The sequence below is a fragment of the Eptatretus burgeri genome, chromosome 3, assembly GCF_056783735.1.
Source record: "Eptatretus burgeri isolate ZD-2024b chromosome 3, Ebu_testis_v1, whole genome shotgun sequence".
Taxonomy (NCBI): domain Eukaryota; kingdom Metazoa; phylum Chordata; class Myxini; order Myxiniformes; family Myxinidae; genus Eptatretus; species Eptatretus burgeri.
Genome location: NC_140963.1, coordinates 97157762 through 97179983, shown reverse-complemented (window position 1 = coordinate 97179983; position 22222 = coordinate 97157762). Strand labels below are relative to the sequence as shown.

Genomic DNA, 22222 nt, shown 5'->3' with positions numbered 1-22222 from the left:
TTTAAACCATTTAGACTGTGCCCATAAGCTAACGATTTGCTCAGCGAAATTATATCGGTTATGTGGTCATCTATCGGCGTTGCACTTGGGTGGCTCGGTGGTCCCACGGGTACGGTGTCAGGATTGGAAAGGCCATAATCCGGCCTGGGACCATGGACTCACATGACTAATGCAGTCGTTCAGGCATGACCCATTGGACTCTCTCCGGGCAACAGGAAAGGACCCGTGGCTGTGATAATTGGTGTCAGCTTGACTGATGACTGAGATAATTGGACCTGAGGTGTGAATTCTCACAACTTGTAGCAAAATTGTAGAGCACAAATTATAATTTTTTTTTTAATTTCAAACCAAACCACCACAATGTTGATCTCTGATGAGCAGAACCAGGAGGGGGGCAACTGGTTGGATGCCACGGCAACCCAATGGACGTTGAGATGGAAGGACCACGAGATGTCATGGTGGAGTGCTGCTTATTACCTGGCAGCCCTGAACCCCCAGTTAACTCGGAGATGCCCAGAAGCAGCAGGGCGGCTTCACAGAAACAGCAGGGAGGCAGCCCAGACATGAGCCAGCAATTTAGGGCCATGATGGCCATGTTTCAAAACTTGGGAGCAGAGCTGAGGCAGGGCATAGAAGCTGTTTGGGCTGACATGAAGGCTAATGGCGACAGGCTAAAGGAAAAAATTAATGCAGGCCAAGCGGAGATGATGGCCAGAATTGAGGCGAGCCACAACAACCTGATAGCAGATCTGGCATGCTTGCAGGACGCAGGTCGGGAATTGACTGTCGGTCAGGCTAGGTCGACAGAGGGGTCAGGGCAACACAAAGGGTTGACAGTGGATTAAGAAAAGAGGGGGGCAACTAGGAAAGCAAGTGGGAGACCATGCAATTATGGGTGGAAATTGAACCAATTGAGGCAAGTGAAAATAAAAGTGAGTTAGAACAGGATATGGAAATTGAGAAGAGATTAGGGATAGCACGAATGTGGGACACAGGAGGAAATAAAATAACCGATGGGAGTGTGACAGTGCGGGAGTTAATAGCCAGGGCCAGGATATTAAAAGGGGAGTTAGAACAGGCCCGAGCAGAGGAAGTTGAGGTATGAGTGGGAGAAAAGGCATGTGAGACGTGTGGCTACATCGGTGCAGCACACTATGCGGGAAGAGTCCATTGAGTGGCCAGATGGTGAGGTGGAGCCAGCAGTCATTGTGGCCAGCACAAGGTATGTGAATACTGGTGGAGATTGTGCAAATGGGGAGACAGCGGTCCAGACAACAGAGGGCTCGGTGGATTATCTCTGCAGGGAGGTGTATTGGCCTGGGTGTGTGCTGTGTACAGGCCCTGCACATGACCTGTCCAAACCCACATCCGAGGTCATAGTGTTGTGGGGCTGGGTATCGGTGGCGAGTACGACCACTAGAGGGAGCAGTAGAGTCGGCTCACCCGAACACACCGGAATTTAGGGCGTGACCCTCGGATAAGTCCGAAAGGCACGGATCCCTTATAGGACCATGAATCGCCAATAATTAGACCGTGTGGGGTAGGGTTAATTGCCAAACTTCAATATATCTAATTACCCACACGGCAAAGCTACCGGGGAATTCACACCCTCGACAGACCTCGAGCGGGACGAGCCGTTACCGTGCTCGAACCGTGTCACCCGAGCGGATGGTTACCAAGGCCTGTCGGTCCAAATGAACAATTTACTGCCTCGCTATTCCTCAACACACACCGTGCAAAGCCAATAAAAGAAATGACAGGGAACGAGCTGGGACATTCAACAATAGGGAAATTTATTACAATAATAATCGGGGCAGGAAGCACGTAAGGGCAGTGTTATCTGAATATCAGGCAGGCATGAACAAGGCACTTATGCATTTCTACTTAAAAGATGGGCCCACACTCAGACACACACCCAAAATAAATGGACCCCGTCGGGTCTTTATTGAAGGCTTCCAGCTCGAGGAAAGGTGAGCTGGAGGCCAGAGCCTGTGCTTGGACCTGTCCGCCTCATGCGGTCTTTGACGATCTGGCTCAGTGGTGGGACTCAAACTCGCAGCTTTCACGTGGCATCAAGGACGAAGGCACCAGGAGTGGAGCGGCAGACGCCAGCATGATTGGCAAAAACAAACGAGGAGGTGGCGAAGCAGGCGAAGCAAGTGATTCTCCTCGGGCTCCGACACACAACCAGGCTCCGATGCCAACATGAACATGAACACGAACACGAACAGCCCTCCAAAGGGAGCCTGGTCTTTTTATCCGCTCCGTGAGTGGGACGGAGCCTCGGTGTCGGACGCTCTGTGTGCGCTTGGTTGGACAGGGATCAGGTGTGTTGACGCGCTGTGAAAACTCCAACTGAACAGCAAGGGGAGCCTGGTAAAGCGCTAGTTCAGTGGAGGAGTTGTGAATGGGAATGCGCTGTAAAGCGCTAGTTCAGTGGCAGGGTGGTTGGTTTGTCAGATCGAAGGATTTAAAGACCTGACTATAAAACGACTTCGCAGCGCACGTACACTTAATTACCCATTAAACAAGGGATGGGACCCAAGCTAGAAACACATACTTACCTATAGAACTGATCTATAAGGACTCTGGCTGTTGTGTGTGATGGCTTCCAGATTCATAACAATAGCACGGATCCTTGCAGTGAAGATGCAGTGGCCGGTTTTGCAAACTGTGTGCTTCGGCGTACTGTGAACAGCCGTGCTGTGAGGTTAAGACCTCTAGGTTCATGCATACTGGTCCGGGAGTGGGGGAAGGCCACTGTGTGGGTGAGTGCACGAGTGGTGAGCGGAGTAAGTGTGGCGCCGGTGAGTGTGGATACTGTGGTGAGTGTGTTTCTGATGAAGAGAGCAACTCTGCCACCAGGACGAGGCTCAGGTCTGTCATACCGGAGGAGGGAGTAACCAGGGAGAGATACGAGGGAGTCCGAGACATCTTGAGGGAGAAAAGTTTCTGTTAAACAGATTATGTCTGGTTTGTCAGTGGCAACCTGCATGGAAAGATCTGTCAGGTTTGAGTAAGGCCCCGGATATTTGAGGTCCACGCTGTTAAGGATAGATGGAGGAGAGAGGGCTTTGGGTGCAGGGGAGGGGAGGTGGAGGGTAGGAGGAGGGGGGAGTTAAGGAGAGATGTTGACAGTGTTTGGGGGATTACAGATGACCTTGGGGAGAGGGCCTGATGAGGAGGAGAAAAGGTTCAATGGTGATGGGATGAGGTGCAGTGGGGAGTAATAAGAGAGAGGGCAGAGGAAAGTTGAAGATTGGAGGAGGTGGAGAGAGAGAGAGAGAGAGAGAGAGAGAGAGAGAGAGAGAGAGAGAGAGAGAGAGAGAGAGAGAGAGAGAGAGAGAGAGAGAGAGAGAGAGAGAGAGAGAGAGAGTGAGAGAGAGTGAGAGAGAGAGAGAGAGATAAAGAGGCAGTTTTGTGGATGTGAGGGAGAGCAACTTTTAGAGGGGAGAGTTGAGGGAGAAGGTTGAAGGGGGATTTGTTGAGAAAGGTGAGAGGGAAGCTTGAAGGGGGAAGAGTGTGAAGGTTTCTTTGAGAGGGAAGGGTGAGAGGGGAGCTTTGAGAGGAAGGGGGAGACAATGAGAACAGGCACGACCAAGGGGAGGAGGGCAATGGGAGAGGTGGGGAGAGGGAAAGGATGAGATTTAGCAGTGATATGGTGAAGAAGGGAGCAGTCAGGGGGAGGTACAATATTTGAGGGGTTGGGAAGAGGGGGAGGTGTGAAAGGAAAGAAAGAGCATGATTGAAATGTTGAGTGTCCTGATTGAGAGAGTGAGATATCTGTTCAATTAGAATGGAGCCCTCAGACATCAGAGGAGGAGCTGATACTAAAGTGGAATACACTGAAGAGGAACTAAGAGTGGAGGTTGGATGAGGGGCAAGATGGGAGGGGTAAAGTGGGGGTATAACAGTTGAGGGGTTAGAAGGAAGTAGATGAAACGAGGGGGGGGATGAATTGGCACTGAAGTTGGAAAAAAAATGATGATTGATGGAACACAAACGCATTGCAAACTGGAATTTAATTTTTTTTTTTTTGTCAGAGATGCAATTAAAGACATTATGTGAGGGATGCAATAAAGGTGAATTAAGAGAAGGGAGAAAAGAAACGTTGTAACCGTGGGACATTTTCGACATGGGATGAAAGAAAGGTCCAATTGAAACAGTTTTTAAAGAAGAAAAAGAAGAAGAGAAGTGAATTATGATACAATGTAGGGAACCAAACCCTTAAAAATAGGGAATTGAAACATTTTAAGAGACTGTTTTATATTTTGATGAAGATTAGGTAATATAGGTAAAGGAAAAGTTGAAGAAAACAAGAAGTGAATACTTCGATATCGCGCGGCTGGGGGCAGTAAAAGGTTAAGAATGCTGAAAAAAATTTGCAGTTATAAAATTTAAATGCAGACACAGTGAATTAGCATGCATGATGGGAAGAGTTGGGACGTTGGACAAATTTCTATTTATAGCCTTCAGATCAAAGGGACGTACGCGGCCATAAGTGTGACAGAAGACACAGGACAGAATAGCCAATTATATAACAGCGCGATGTCGCCGTGCTGTAAAAACGTGATTGTGCATGGTGAATTTGGATCAGTCAAAATAGAAGGAAGATGGTAGAACGGCGAAAGTTACAGGATGTGGAAGAGAGGGGAGTGAAATCACATGGTTGTGGGAGGTGTTAGGTGAGAAATAAAAAGAATAAAGAAAATTTTTTGTTGTTTTTTTTTTTTTCAAAGATTTGGTAAAGGAAAGGTTGAAGAAAAAATCGTGAAGATGTTTGGTGAATGAGGGTCAGCAAGAGTAGAAGGAAGATGGGAGATCAGCAAAAGAAGGAGGAAGAAGAGTCGGTACAGGAAGTCACGTGGTTACGTGGGCTTCAGGTGAGGAGGAAAAGTTTTTTTTTTAATTTCACGTATTTTTTATATTTTAAGACATGAAACAGAGGTTGTAGTTGGGATGGATAACAGGAGGGAGGAGAGAAAAGCGGCAAAAGTAAAAACTGATGGTAATAAGGAGAAAATACAATAAACACGATTGTACACATACACGGGAAAAAGGGTAGGCCTCAAGGAAACCAAATATGAAAATAAGACGAAAACTACACAATTAGCAAAAGTTTCAACACAAGACTGAACTAGGAACACACAGTAAACACAGAGATAACAAAATAACAGTAAAAATGCAACAAAAACTCCCAGAAAACTTATCTTTGAGAAAGACGACAGAGACCCTGAAGAGGAACTGCCGTCGCTCAAGAACCTTAACCGGAAGTTGAGAACTGGAACCCGGAAGCCTTTGGTCACTTTGCGGTTACATCGCTCTGCAAAGGCCCGACACTTGCATTCATTGTTATGAGGCATGTAATGAATGTGAAAGTGATTGAGAGTGTGTGTGTTGTGAGATGTCGAGGACAGAGAACATAGAGAGAGTGAAAAAAACAGAATGTGAAACGATCTCAGACTCACAACACATATTTATCCCATGCATACAATCTAACTTAATTAATAAACAGAATATGGAGATATACAGTATAATTAACTCTGACTTTGTGGACGTCTGAGCTTTTACTAGCCCGAGAGATGCACAACATCCTCTTTCAGACTCACGATTATCCATTATACATTGTTGCGAGTATGAGATTCTCCTTATTACCCCACACACACACGCACACACGCACACACGCACACACGCACACACGCACACACGCACACACGCACACACACAATTGTCTACTCACTGAATGACTTATTCCCTGACTCTGACAGATATTAAAGATATATATGTATATGCTTTTCAATAAATGAGACATGAGACACCTCCCGAGGAAGAAGAGACACGTACTGAGGTACAAAACGCAGGGCCCAACACAGGTGGAAACGTACTTCTGTCTAATCGATGGTCCTTGAGAACACAGATACTTTTACAGAAATGAAAAACCAATCAGCTTGGAGAGTGCTCGCCAAGTAGCTTAAGCACTCAAGCAAGCACCCCAACGAAACGGTTGTTAAGAAATGGCTAGTTTGGCACGCGATGAGCAACACATTAAACGTACACCTACCGGAGACACCCAGAATGTCAATCCACGAACGCTGACGTCTCCGGATGTTTGTAAGCATCGATTCATAGCTATGATGAACAGGTATTTCATAATGAGTGAGGAAAGTGAAAACCAACAACTTTGTCATTAAGAAATCACTGCGGCCTGTTCCAAGGTAAGTCATGGTTGAGCAGGCCAAAAAACATGAGAGAGCGAGGTGGCTGAGGATTGCCTGATGAAGGATATAATTAAATATGGCCGTTAATTATCTTTAAAAAGGGGTGTTTTAATTAACCAAAACACTCAATTTTCACTCTTGCACTTCCTTGGCGTTCTCTTTGTATGCACGCAAAGTTTCAGGCTGCTAGGTTTTTATAGTTTTGGAGTTATGGAGGAGACACACTGACACATGTACACACACACGTGTGCACACGCACACGCACACACACACACACACACACACACACACACACACACACACACACACACACACACTGCCTTGCCTTTTATTAGTTTGTGCGTATATATATATATATATATACACACACTAAAACCTTTTGTTCAGTTTCTTGAGGAGAACTTGGCTTCCCCTCCATGGGCGAGCCTCAATACCTGTATATACAGAATCTAATCTCTAACATTTTTTGCCGCAAGTCAGTAAAGGTAGCTTCCAGGATCACAAGTTTCAGATATCTTATTTTTTCAAATGTGTATAGCTCTGAGCTGTGTTTGTTGATCATTCTTTAAGAGGGAGAAAAAAGAACAAGAGCACAGTGTCGACAGAGTGTTTGAAGAGTTTGACACATCTTAGCTCAATGCTAGGAAAGTAGGAAAGCTTTAGCTTCGCTTAGGAAAGTTTTGACATTGATGGGTCAAGCAGTGAATTTGTCTCATTTTTGAAAAATATAGCTTTGCGGGTTCGCCATTTAGTGTAGCAGCATAGCAAACCTGTTGTGCATTTTGTGATACAAGCACCAAATTTGGCACAAATGTACATTAATATGTTGCGAACATTTTCAAATATTGGGCCACTTGAAATTCTCTCTCTATGTCCGCCATATTGGATTTCAAAATGGCCGCCATTTGAAATCTACATTTGCTCTTATCTCTGGACGTCGTGCAGCTATTGACTTGATTCTGGTTTCTAAATGTATGTTTTTAGGGGCAAGGAATCCAATGGTACCATTTTCATCTTAATATTATCTATCACAGTCTGTTATATAATTTTATTTGGAAATTATCTTGGCAAATATTGGATTCAACACAATACTTTGAAAAGAATGTCTTAGTTCTGTAAATGTCTTCGGTATAATACTGACATGCTACATGGTCTAGTATTTGAGGCTAGGTCAACTGGTATCTGAGGCTAGGTATATACCGGTACTGAAGATACGTGTACATAAACAGTGTCATGTTAACAAGTTCAGCATTGCCACAAGTACATGTATGTTGTTGACTCATCGTCATGTGCAGTCCCCTTCACACACACAGAGGGCTGTGCACTGAAGGGCAGCCTTTTTGCACTTGCAGTGCCTCACACACCCTTTCTTGCACTTGCAAGAAACAAGCTCAATGCAGCTGTGAGCTGCCTCAGTTAGCCTGGTCCAGTAAAGTGTGTACTGTCCTTCTCCAGTCCTTGACCAACCCCAGTTGGTTGGTGGAGGGAGCTCTGGTGCTGGCAGCAGTATCTGACCCCACACATGTCCACCTTGATACACTGCCCTCTTGACATGTTCCTCCAGAGCTGCCTTCGTTGGAGGGATGAGCTGCACATTGTTCTTCCTTGCGAAGAGTTTCCTCCTGGCCTTGTCAATGTCTGTGCATTTGCTGGTTCGATCATACAACAGGATCACGAACCTCTCGATGATGCGCATTGCATCGTCTGGTATGTCACGAGGTGCAGAGGACAGCAGCAGCAGCAGCGCCTCAGTGAGTTCTGGCAGTACCGTCCAGACTGCCCACGCAGTCTTCTTGCCATGTCGATGAAAACTAGACACAGTGTCGCATCCATATAGAGCGTGGAACATTGGCAGTGCACGAGCCTTCTGTCGTCCCAATCCAGCTGCTATTTCGTGTGCTGCTCGGTATTGGAAACTCTGGCCTGTTCCGAATGCCAGCCACAGTTTGTCTTCTGGTTGCAACTCCTGTGCCAGGGACACTGCCAGCACCACAACATCGGTGTCTACAGTCCGGATGAGTATTGCATGGTGTCCATGCTGGACTGCGTGAGATGCATGCAGCAACATCTGACTGTCAGCTTCTTCATGGTTACATGGGGCGAGTGAGGTCAGATCTGGCAGTAGTGGCTTGCTGAGCACTACCTCTCCATCAGTAATGACGAGTTGCTTGTCCTCCTGGTCAAACCATTCCATGAGAGCTGCTGAGAGGAACCTGAACAGCTCGGTCTTGTTGCTGTCCACTCGTAGGAAGTTCTGCCAGTTTCCTGGTATGGCTGTGGCAGCCACCACACGTCTCCCCACACCTTGTCCCCGCTTTGCACGTGTACTACCTTTCACGTGAATCAGCAAGGTAAGTATCCCAGACCAGATCCAGGCGTGACACTGTTTGCAGCTTCGTGGACATATATGGGATGAAGATCTGTTGTGCATACTCTTCAAAGGTCTTTGATGCAGCCGGCTTCAGCATCTGGACGATGGCTGCTCCATCAAGCACAATACAGGTCATGACAGGAGTCCCTGTCTTTGCGTCGGAGACTTCTTCCAACCATGTGAGGAGATCACTCTTGGTAGCAGTGCAGAGGCTTCCACCATCAGACAATGCAGGAGGACATGCCTGATTCTCGTGACAAAAGAACTCCTCAAGGTTTACATCCCTCATCTGGCAGCCAAAGTACAGGCGTGCGAAGAGTTCACGGTCATTCTTGATGGAGGCGAGCTGTTGCTGACCTATGCTCTGGCTTCTTGGAGTGGAAGTGCTGAACACCTTCAGCTTGTTATGAGGAATGGGTGCGTCCACTGCCTTTGCTCTGTCCAACAGACACTCTCTGGTGAAAGCCTCGAACTGCTCTTGGCCAATCCTCTTGGCATTCATCACGGTCTCCACAGCAGCAGGATCTGCGATCTCCTTTGTGTCTAGTTTGACTACATCCTGACTCTCCTCCTCGAATGGGTTGCCCATCTCCTCTATGACACCGACGAGAGAGCGAACATCTTTCACAAATGAGGCCTGTACACTTGGCGTCTGATCATGATGACGTGTGTCTGCTGTTTGCCGTCTCCAGTGTTGGTTCCCATCCTGGAATTCTTCGATCACCCTGGCAACTTCTGGTCCCACAACCATCCAGTGACGTAGGGCACTAGGGTTGTCAGTGAGCCCAACTGCTCCACCGTCTCCTCTGATGCAGGCATTATTCTGCTCATATGCCTGGTCAATCGGGATTGAAGAGAACACCCTCTGTGTTTTCTGAACGGTGAAGTGGCTTTCCCTGAATTTCCTAGCTACATCTGGGTATTTGATGGTGAGTTCGGCCATGTCCTTTAGGTGCACTGGTATCCACCTAGCATAGTGGGTGTGATCCAGTGCATGGAACCAGGGGACCAGCTCTGTCAGTGCATCGAGGTACATCATTAACGATCTCTGCCTGAGAGAACGCGCATACACTAGAACCAATAGTTCTAGTTCCAGCACGGTTGCCCAGTAGTGAAACTGGGGGATGTCTTTTCCTCTCTGGCAACACCAGTCTTCAAACTCCGGAAGGTCCTCTGCATCCCTGGTTTCTCCCAGACAGTAGTGGTTGTATGCACGGTGTTGCAGGATGCACAGTGCTGCTGCAGTCACTTGATGTGAATTTATATTTTATACTGCCAGTATATATGAGCTTGTCTGAGTTGTTACTAGTGATTTAGTATAGCTTTTTTAAATTTATATTTACAGAACTAAGACATTCTTTTCAAAGTTTTGTGTTGAATCCAATATTTGCCTAGATAATTTCCAAATAAAATTATATAACAGACTGTGATAGATAATATTAAGTTGAAAATGGTACCATTGGATTCCTTGCCCCCAAAAACATACATTTAGATATCAGAATCAAGTCAATAGCTGCATTACGTCCAGAGATAATAGCAAATGTAGATTTCAAGTGGTCAAAAATGTAGATTTCAAGTGATTTCATTTTGAAATCCAATATGGCGGACATAAAGAGAGAATTTCAAGTGGCCCAATATCTGAAAATGTTCGCAACATATTAATGTACATTTGTGCCAAATTTGGTGCTTGTATCACAAAATGCACAATTCTTTTGAATATTTGGGCTAAGCTGCCCCACGAATTGGGTTATGCTTACTGCATTGCACAATCCCTGCATGTTGCAGAAATTGCTGAAATTCATTTCTGATATTCACCCAGGCAAAAGTAGATCAGTCAAGACAAAACGAACTGTATGATAATCACGTAACAGTGATGGGACATCAAAACTTCGATTTTTGTTGTTGGCAAGACAACAAAGCAGAACTAAAGGTAATATGTTATTCAAGGAAAACAGTCAGAGGCATTCTAGAAAGTTTGAGAGCTGAGGGTATTACATGATTTGGAGGAAATAATTTTTGAGGAAGTCAGCAATGCTTTAAGCAGGCAAAGAATGAGATTTTTCCAAAAGGAAAATGGTGTAAAAACAATTCATCAAGTACAACCCATGGAATGAAATTTTCCATTTGGTTGGATAATGTTTGGAAATGCAATATCCATCTGTGAAGAAAAAATAGTTTTTGTTTGTTTTACAAGGTTTATTTATTCCCTTTAATATATCTAGAGAAGAATAGTATACTCCACAATGCCTTGCTCAGCCAGCACATCACCTGCTCGGGGAAGAGTTTATAATTTAATCCCATGTTTTGGTGATAAATTGCAGGAATGGATAACGAAAAGACAAGCTTGCAGAACTACCTTACTGGCTCAATGCAGTCGCAAAATTCATTAAACACACAAATACATGCACACTAGGGTGGTCGTAAAATACAAACTTCAACTTTTCAAATGTGCTTTTTTATTTTTTGGTTCCACTTGGGAAACAAAAAAATTGAGTGAAGTTTCATTTGATTTCAACAGATTTTACCACTGTCACACGACCCCTGTTGTTTTGTGCCATGACGTCAAACTGTGACTGAACTGTACAGAGTTGTGGGTTTATATCTCAGCTTGGTGATCTTTTTGAGGTTAATATAAACCTCTTCACTGCAGAAGCAATATTTTTTATCAACTCCCTGCAGGAACTGGACAAGCAACAGCAAGTGCAGTCATGCAGTGCCTTGAGGAATGGGAACTCTCTGACAAAGTGGTTGGCATGAGCTTTGATACGACGGCCCTCAACACTGGACCAAAACTTGGTGCATGCACCTTTTTGCAGCAAAAGCTAGGATGATCACTCTTTCACTTCGCATGCTGCCATCACATTCTGGAACTCGTGGCAGAGGCAGCATTCAAGACATGCTTTGGCCCATCTTCTGGTCCTGACATAGCTATGTTCAAGCGTTTCCAGTCAGGTTGGAATGGTATCGACCAAAGCAAGTTTGAGCCAATGTCTGGTGACTTGGACTCTCTGGTTGACTGTGCATTTTTCAGTTGCAAGGAACTGGTCATGTCATTCTGCATCCAGAAGCTGGAATCTGCTCAACCGCGTGATGACTACCGCAAACTTCTTGAATTGACGATCATTCTATTTGGTGAGCAGTCTCCAAGAGGATTGAAGTTCATCCAGCCAGGTGCCCTTCATCGTGCAAGGTGGATGGCACGTGTAAATAATGGGATCAAGATGTACTTGTTCAGACAGCAATTTCATTTGACTGCAAGGGAGCTCACCGCCCTGAAGCGCTTTACAGCATTCACTGGAACACTGTATATCAAAGTTTGGTTCAGTGCACCATCTGTCATCGCTGCTCCAGCTGGAGACCTGGCTTTCTTTAAAGGACTACTCTCCTATCCTGATACTGAGATTGCCAAAGCCACCAGCAAAAACTTTGCCAATCACTTATGGTACCTGAGTGAAGACCTCGCTGGACTCGCCCTTTTTGATAGAACAGTTACACTTGACGTTAAGCGTATGATGGTGGCCGCTCTTAAGAAGAAAGGTCAAGATAATCCTGAACCACGGGTGCAAGTGGCACCATAGGATTCCATAGGCAAAGCCATCGCTGTCGCTGTCAAGACTATTGCGGATTTTGTTTTGTCTGCCTCACACAGGGTTTTTGAGGCATTCAGCATCAACATGGACTTCCTTGACACAGATCCCAGTGAATGGGAGGATATGCCCTCCTACCAGTCTTCACAGCAAGCCCTGTGCGGTATCGCCACTGTCAACGATTTTGCTGAGCGTGGAGTAGCATTGATCCAGGACTATAATCAACTCCTGACAAAGGATGAGCAGCAACGCCAATACCTGCTGCAAGTTGTTGAGACACATCGCCGTCAGTTTCCCGAGGCGAAGAATACGAGGAAGGAACCAGACTCCTCTCATAATTGATTGCTCACTGGACCAATGGACTACGTAACACTGTCGTAACAGTGATAGTTTATATTGATCTTCTTTATGTGTTGAATATTTGCAAATTTTTATTCAAACAGGAAGGATTCTTGTTTCATTTTGCATTTAACTATCGAACAGCCACAATGCTATAATTCATGGATTCAGAGACTGGAACACTGTATTTTTCACACCCTGTGTGACAGTGGTTAATAAAGCTGTACATGAACTATATTTGGTACCAATACTTTTCTTATTAATACGAACCATTTTAGGAAAAAGCACCTTGAGAAAGTCCTCTTTTTGGTTTAGGTGTATCAGTAAGGACCACCCTAATGTACACACACGTTCCAATTTCCTCATGAGAGTGGATAACACTACATATGCCACAGCAATTATATTTATGCACAGATAAATTTCAAAATTTCAGGTAATTTGAAGTATACTACAGGGTGCCCCACAGAGAACCAGGAAATTTGAGATTTTGAGATTTATTTTGCCGTATTTTATCATATCAATAAACTAACATATAATAAAGTGTATCTTTGTTTTACACTACATCTACGTTTGCTTTTGTTTTGTTTGAAAATAAAGTGTATCTTTGTTTTACACTACATCTAAGTTTGCTTTTGTTTTGTTTTAAATAAACTGTACCAAATTTCCTGGTTTTCTGTGGGGCACCCTGTAGTATAAAACTCCTTAAAATTATGGGTTGGAATTATTTTATTTGAAATATTGAAGGAGACTGGAAGATATGATGTTTTGTAGCAAGAAGCGTTATTTAAAAATAAAACGAAAACGTGACATGTACAAATGTGACACTATTTTCTTTCTCTTCTGGGATGTTTCATTTCGATAGTGCAGCCTCGTAAGCGTACCAAAGTCTCGGCCTAGCTTCAGGTGTGCTTTTATCTTCTTTATTTATTCGACATCCTACGGACATAAATGAACACTCATTTTACTCTGCGTGTGTTACACATCATGTGCAGTGAATTTCACCTCCCTACGCCTTGTATTTATTGTTTTTTTTAAAACGCATCTGTACACCACCCTTGAGGCTTGGTTGCAAGTCACCGTCTTCATTGCCAATGGAAGAAACGCAATTACTCTTTTATCAAAAAAAAATTTCGAGTTTTTTATCCTGAAAAATAGACCATAGTAAACACACAGTCATGTTAAAAAATATTGGCCTTTAAAAACCCTTCTTACATCGTCCTTATGAAGGAGGACAGATAAATACACAAATACACAAACACAGAAATACACACTTTTATATAGGTAGATTATTATATAAACCCATCATAAATGACAGGTTGGAGTTATTTTATTCGAAATATTCAAGGAGACTGGATGATATGCTGTTTCGTAGCAAGAAAAAACATTGTTTTAAAACACTACATGTACAAATGTTACCCTGTTTTCTTTGTCTTCTGGGACGTTTTGTTTTGACGGTCCAACCTCATTAGCATGCCAAAGTCTGAAGCCTTGGCCGAGCATCAAGTGTGCTTATATCTTCTTTATTTATGAGACATCATATGGATGTAAATGATCAGTCAATTTCACCTCACTGCAACTTGTATTTATTGTTATTTTTAAAAAAATGCTTCTGTACATCGCCCTTGAGCTCGGTTTGTAAGTCACCATCTACAATTACAATAGAAGAGACATAATTACTGTTTTATGGTAAATGCTTTTTGAGTTGTTTCATCATAAAAAAATGGACTGCAGTGAACACCCAGTCATGCTAAAAGATTGGCCTTTAAAATCCGACTCACATAATCCTTTTATAAAGGGAAACAGACAAATACACAAGTACACACTGTGTTTTTTTTGAGGTAGATGGCACAGTCATACCTCGCTTTGTGCTCAGGATGTGTTCCTGTAAAAGCACTCATTGAACATGCATTAAAAGGGGTCATTATACCATTGTTTATATGGAGATGTGTTCCCGACAGGATTATTTCTTACACATCAGCAGGGTAAGATGGCTTCATTGGGGTATCCGTAATAGTGCTAATAATAACACAAATGGTAAACATATTATTTTATAAATGCTGCAATGCAGATGGTAAACAACAATTTGGGGGAATTCAAGGGCTGCCTTGTCATCAGCCCTCAAAGTTTCACCACTGATACAGTTGCTGCACAAGTTACTGCGATGCTTAAATCTTCTGGGATATGCTTAACTTAAAATATGCTTAACCAGATCTCCATCTTCTCTGACAAACTGCTCCTTGAATGAGTTAACTTTGTTTGAGTTAACACAGTGGTGGACTGGGTAGAAGCTTTTATCTTGTCTGCATTTCAGAGAACTGTTCTAATGGTCGACATAGCCAAATATAATGCACGACCCACTTCCACCTGATTGGCTCAGAGCTTGTGCATATAACAATGGCAGCAAGTGCATTTACTCAATAAGCACTGCATGTTGTGGATTTTCTTCATCTTTTTTGGTCTTTTTATAAAATAAAAAAAGATTTTCCATGACAAAGAGCTCCAAAACGAATGAACATTCTATGGAGTAGTGCTAAGCGAGGTATTACTGTATTGTCCTCCATGCTATTGACTGATTTTTCTCAAAAAACCCTACTTCTGGAACTGATTTGCAACCACAAATATATGCTGTTACCACCACCAAGCCAGCTGATGAATCTGCCACATGTCAACAACTGGCAAAGCATTTTTAATAACAGTTGATTGCACAGCTGAGCACCTTTCAATAGGGAAATTTATAATTGTATATATTCCTGCATCAACACAGAAACCTTCCACAATGGGGCTGGAAGTTCTGGAAAAGTACAAATCCTGGGCACAGAGCCTTGCACATCTTGTCTCCTTGACAGCAGTGAGTGAGAATGCCTGGCAGAGTGACCTGCAAATGGATGGGTTGTGCTTGGTGACATGCTTGAGAATATTGCTTCTCAATCGACTGTTTTAAAGGTGAGCATGCAATAAGGGTGTTTATGCTATATTTCGGTCCTTGCTCTAATTAATGCCTCAATAGCCATATGTATGATTACATGTTGAATTGCCTTACATGATGGATTGCATATGCTGCGAAAGTGCAATGAAAAATGGTTTATTTGCAGGTTTGTAGCTGAGGCTGATGAGCTGTGCATTATACCTAACATCTCAATGAAAGCTTATATGGCCATTCTGGTCTTTATTTCTCCATCTGCTCATGTTAAGTTAGTTGTTTATTTTCTTCAATATTCTCATGATTAAAACATTGATGCTCCTGTTACTCCAAGTGGAAAAATCTCTTTTGTAGTCAACTATCAATGAAAGCAAAATGCAGGCATTAGTTTCGTGGTCAGCCAGTGGCATTTTTGACGGTTCTGCCCAAGCTTGATCATATCTAGTAACGATTTGTGAAATGGTCTCTTGTCAACACGGCTCTTTCGATGAACAATATGGATGTTTAACATAACGGCAAAGGGAGAGTTTGTAGATTGGAAGGAAAAAAAAATCAGGCTTAGCAGAAGGCAATGCCAGTGTGGAAGAATTCTGCAATAGACCCCCCAATCAGTGAAACAGGCTCTCATTGTCTTCTCAATAAAGAGCTCACTCATTTGGTGAGGTAAAGGGGGAAAGTCTAGGGTCAATCGCTGCAACAGGAGTCAAAGGTTCCCATGTATAGACAGGAAAAATGCCATGAGAGACGGTGATAGGACACAGTGCTGGAGATTTTTTTTTTCTCCTGTAAGAAGTGTATCCTTGTTTATTTCCAAAAGCAGATGTTTTCACCTCTTTCTTTCACTCGTTTGGTTTCTTTCTGATCACATCTTCGTTTGAGCGATGTTGGACTTTGGATGATAGTTAGAGGTTCTTGGCGACATTCAATCCATGATTGCAGGATCTTGTGACTTAGCTGACCCCATCCCAGTGCGGTATCCTGCACGCCCTTCAGGCAGTAGGCCAATTTTCCTGACACTTAATGGAGAAACGGAGATTTTATGATGAAACCATGGCCTGCATTCCCACCGCTTGTGTTAGCAGTGTCCCTACAGCTTGACAGGTGCTATGCTGGGAGGGAGGACGAATGAGGGTAAACCTCTTTCTTGGTGTTGCTGCATGAAAGATAATTTGAGTGGTAGAAGAGTGAGCCTCTGCAATCCATTGTGTTCCTTCTTCAATAAACAATTGCAAGAATATCACATCTCATGGCTGTTTATGGGTTTCTGCATCTCCATTTAGTCTAATTCGGAACTATTTGCTTTATTCACGACATTCTGCCAAAGTAAGAAAGCATTGTCTGATGTGGCCATTTAAATGCATCATCGTATTTGGTGGAAGACAAGAATGTCATTTTGAGACAAATAGTGACACAGTTCGCAATATTTGATCAGATTTCTCAATTGAGGCTCACCTCACACATCTGCAATGATTGTTCAAGACTAAACTTGGTCATAATGAAGCCAATATGTTTGACCCCAGGTTCAATATCCACATAAAACTCCTGCCTAGTGCAGTGCCAGTGAGGAGAAGTGAGGTTTTTTTATGGAGGGAACTTCCAGCAAGTCATCTTGTCTTTCATCTGTTGGTGAATGTAACAGACATTTCAAAAAAATTGTTTTGATCGATGACCTGCTCAAATTTCAAACTCTGTGGGGTTAACGATCAGAGCTCACCATCTTGTCTTGTTGGAACTGCACCCCACCTATGTCAACCAAAATGACCCAAAAGCCTCAATGAATAGAGGGTTTCCAATTGAGAATTTCAAATATTCATTTCAGCTGGCATCATGATTGAAGGTCACTGTGTGTTCAGGCCACACCATTGTCATATAAACTTTCAGTGAATGTGCTTATGAATCGCATATAAATTAATAAGCACATGAACCCTATTAAATATGATTTCTGTGTATCCTCTGCAAGGTAAGGTGGCAATATTTATGTTTTCCTCTCTTGGGTCTAAACTTCATGGAGTAATGTGGAAGTGCATATATGGAGGACTAGGCTATATATTATGGACACAAAAGACAAAGCAACATGGTATATAGGATTCTAACTTTGGGAAATATAGCTTAAAGGCAACACTGATCATGCAGATCACACAAGGGCAATGAAAGGCAGTTTATTGGAATTAATATGCTAAAGCAGTCCTGGTTATACATATTCCTCTGCTCCGTTGTTATTCTTCAACTTCACATCACTTTAATCAAGAGACTACGTGACAAAGTAGAGATTGAAAAAAAAATCAGCAAGTTAAATTTAAACATGTTCCTTCCCAAACGGAACCTGTCTGCCTCACCCTAAACACCTTATGATATGGAGCTTGCTTAATTGTATGCTTGAGGGAATTCTACTGCCTTGTGTGGGTAACATCTTACATCTTTGAATGGTTCTGCTGAGCATGTTTTCATTAATACCGTGATCAGTCGTTTCTGCACTGAACGAGGCCGCGAAACCACATCCCATCAGTCTGCACCGACACCTGCTAAAAGGTTGTCAGCTGCAAGCTGCGGCTGACAGGCCGAAATCCCATCGGTTCAATGGCCTAATCATGTCTCGTAGCCAATACAAGACTACCCTTCTGAATGTTAAATGTTTCTTATATTTGAATCTGTAAATAGCAAACATGGTAGAAATAATATTTTTTCTAAATAATTGTTTTTTAAGCTTGATTTATAATACTCGAAATGCATATAATATTCCCGAAAATGTGAATCAACTGTACACATGTTCCTAATAGTTTATGGAACTGTTCCAAAGCTCCTCCACCTTACGCAAGGTGTGAGATTGTCACTTGAGTAGGTTGTGCAAGGCAAGACAGGAACTGATTGTCACTCTAGAAAATGTCATTTTTTTTTGTTTTATTTTGCGGTCTCCAAGCACCTTCCGCCCTCCATGTTGGGAGCACTTGTAGTGTAATTGCCCCGTACTGGCTCGGCGATGCGTGTAGCGTGCTAGCCAGAGGGCTTGTGAAAGCAAAGGCGCGTTTCGGAGGGAGCGTCTCTACCCCCTTGTCACTCCTTTGATGTCCTTCCTGGTTTGACGGAAGAAGCAACATTGTTGGAGCGAGCTAGCCTGCAGGGAGCGTTACCACATTCTGCTGGCTATAACACATCATCACAGTTAACCAATTAAAAAAACCACGGCTGCAAAGATGACAGCATTTGCCAGTGATTAAGTTATTGTCGACTTAACAAGGCAAATACTTAAGCATAGATCACATAGTCTGTCAGGAATTAGGAAATGTGTAATTTTGTGTAATTGCAAGTGATGAAAAGGAAGAAACGTTGATATTTGGTAAAATGGCATTTGGTGCACAATGTTCATGTAGTCAAATACATAATTATTGCTTTGTATAGTTTCAAGTATGCATTATCCCTTACATTTGTATACAGGGATCTATATGGCGGAGGGGGTGTGGGGGGTGGATTGTCATCTGCGGAAGCATTGAGTAAGTTGTGCAAGTCAAGACATGCTTTTTGATGTGGTCAAAATGGACTGTGCTAAAGTTTGATTTTTTTTCTTTTCTTTTCTGTATGTGATGACTCCATGGTGTGTATGAGTCCTTCACTGAACTCCACAAATTTAGGGGAAATGCAATTTTATGCTTCATTTTTGGAAATTCTTCTAAATTGAGAAATGCCTTTTATTTAAAAAAGAAAAAGAAAAAAGGTTTAAACAAAAAGTCAAGCATTGTGACATATCTGAACACATGCACTTTTGCATACATAAAACAAAAATACATGGTCATTCAAAGCTATGGAAAGCTTGTCAAAGTAAAAAACGCATGCACCTTGCCCCTTAGGCCAATTGAAATGAATGGCCATACAAGAAACACGTCCATCCTTGTCCTCAGGCCAAAATGCCATGGCCATACCAAAAAGCCATTAATTCCATCTTAATGGCATAATCAGTAAAATATAAATCAGCTTTATAATTTACACACAACTTGTATATTTTACAATATCACATAAGATGAGGGGTATTTTGAGGATGTACCTCATTTGCAGAACACGTCATAAAGTTACATCAGATTGGATTGACCAATCAAATAAAAAATTAATCCGATATAAAAAAACGTCAACCAAAGTGAATCGACCAATCTTGAGAGAGATCCGTCGTTAGGATTACTCAAAGACAGCAACCCCTAGGGGGCAGTGTTCCAGACAGCATTTTAAAGCTTGAGACTGGGACATATTTCTGCCTTCATAGGAAGACACAAATATACTATCGTATACAATATGCAATACTTTTGGCGAAGGGGGGTGAGAGAGAGAGAGAGAGAGAGAGAGAGAGAGAGAGAGAGAGAGAGAGAGAGAGAGAGAGAGAGAGAGAGAGAGAGAGAGAGAGAGAGAGAGAGAGAGAGAGAGAGAGAGAGAATGAGAGGGGATGAGAGGGGTGAGGAGGGGTGAGAGAGGGCGAGAGAGAGAGGGAGAGAGAGGGAGAGCGAGAGAACGAGATTACTAACCTGACTCTGATGATTAATGGCATGGTATTACTGCAATTACCTGAACTTAATAGGCTACAGCAAATGAATTGCAAATTTTGCATTGAGGAATGCTGTGAATATTAAGGCACTACACTTTCACCGGTTCCTGGGTAACAAAGCAATCGATCTTGGCCACATTTTTTTCTGCCCTGTCCAACAAAGCGTCGCTGGTTGTTTAGGCCAATGTTTGTCTGATTATACATTGACATAATATCAGCAGCCTTATCGAAATACCAAGTACCTCAGCACTTCTTGGTGTTTGATTGAGCAGATTACTTTCCTAAATCTGCTTGCCTTTCATGTCATCGTTGGTAAGTAGCAGCTCATGCTGCATGGCAAACGAGGAGAAAGCTTGGAAGGACTTTTGCGCTCAGCCTAAGGCACGCCCAAGCTTGGTTTTCCACCATGGAATTCTCGCCGCGTCTCCCTTGGTACCGCTTTGCTCTCGACCCGATGCGATGGCGGCCGTGTCATTGGCTCACTGCCGAGGAACCCTTTGCGAGGCCAATGGGGGTGTGGGGGGAGGCTTGGTTGGTGAGGAGGAGAAGAGCTGAGCAAAAAAAAGGAAGCAACGATGAAAGATCCAGGTTGTACTATGGTGGAATGTAGTCACGTGGCGAGAGGCAAAACGTTTGAAGCAACATGTTTGGAACTTTTCCACATTTATATCATAAAGATTTGAAAATATATTCGGTCCTCTGCATGTAGCATATCCCTGGGGATGGAAAACGCCATTCAATCTTGAAGGAAGACGGATGAGGGATGAGGAGGATGGGTGGGGGCGAAGAGCAATGTGAGAAAAAAAAGGCTGCCCTTCCCTAAGATACTCGTAGCCCTTCCTGGCTGCCGTGTTTTCGCTCGGGGCTGGGTGTCGGGTCCACAGGATGCCGACCACATTGTCTGGCCACATCCTCTCCTCACGCCAGGGCCCGGCCCAGAGCATTCCCTATTGTAATAGGCCACGCGGCCGTCTAATTGTGCGGCCCGTCTCATTTCCTGCCAGTGGGCGAAAACAGGGCATCACTGGAGACACCAACGGAAAAAGGCTTTGGCTGGAGAAACGCACCTCGACCCATGTTTTTTTTTTCATACGGCCATTGCCACTAACGGCTGATACATGAATGATAAACAGCCCATCTTCATGCGATGGCGGCCTGGGACAAGGCCCGGCTTGATGAAAGGTGCGGTTGCGGATGAGGGGAGGGGGATTGGGGCTTCCTCTACTCCTTTGGTTTCTTCATTGCAAAACATGAAGATGGCTTTGGAGAAGTGATTTTCTTATGTGGTGTGCTGAGCCTTCACCTGCCTGAATCAAAATGATGTCAGTTATCCATCTGGTGACTTTTAGCTCTGCTTTCATGGTTACACAAGCAACTTGAAGTTTCGAAAACTCTGTATACACTGAAAAAGTATTGTGACCATCGACATTCAGCTGAACCATTGTGAATGAATATATGATACAGTAGAATGAACAAGGCGATTGGCACTTTACTTGCATTTGAAAAAAGAGAATCAGAGAGGGAGGAGAGAGGATATGGCAATAACTTTAACATCTGGGTGATGATGTCTTTGATATAAATCACAAATAATGAGTGATTAATCGAGCATACCAGCATACAGAAGAGATCTTTTATCACGATCAAGTTGAGCACATCAAGCTCAATTTGTATATGACCTGTTAGTAAAGGTTGCACTCAAAGAACAAGGTATAATCGACAGAAACATCGTGGAGAGTCGGTTGGATTGTTTGTATCATGTGAGAGGCAATCAACGGATTTGTACGTACGATGATTGATGCAAAGCCGGAGATGAAGAGCTGATGTGTCTATTGGTGACGATGTGAAAAGTATGAATGTGCTGTTCATTATTAAATTTCGCACGACTTGCAACCACGTCCAGAAGTAATGTAATATATCGCTGCAGCAATGAGAAGCAATTAATATTGGTGCGTTGTGATTAATATGCATGATTAATTTGAGCAGATTGCTTGCACAAAAGGGAGTGGCTCTGACTTCAGACTTGCTGGACTGATTGCTTTTATGCACATAATGATATGTTTACATTATTAATTAGGCGAAACAAATCTTTGGTGTTGCAGCAAAAGGGCATTGCTGCAGATTATTATAAATCGCTCCATTTTTGAAGACCTGATAAGATATGTGTCTCTTTATTGTTGTAAAGGTATATGGTATGTGTGGACATATATATATATATATATATATATATATATATATATATATATATATATATATATATATATA

The 22222-nt window shown here is 43.1% G+C and overlaps 1 long non-coding RNA gene across 15 annotated transcripts in view; it reads left to right on the top strand.

Annotated features, from left to right (window-relative positions):
* Positions 1 to 22222, top strand: part of LOC147030501 (uncharacterized) — a 191173-nt gene that overhangs the window by 134934 nt on the left and 34017 nt on the right. For 10 of the 15 annotated variants that reach the window (XR_015056410.1, XR_015056408.1, XR_015056407.1 and 7 more), the window contains one exon: positions 15362 to 15458. The exons of 3 other annotated variants lie outside the window; for them this stretch is intronic. This is a non-coding gene — a long non-coding RNA (uncharacterized LOC147030501). The remainder of the gene's footprint in view (positions 1 to 15361; positions 15459 to 22222) is intronic. 2 more of the 15 variants (XR_015056404.1, XR_015056403.1) reach the window with 1 other exon arrangement.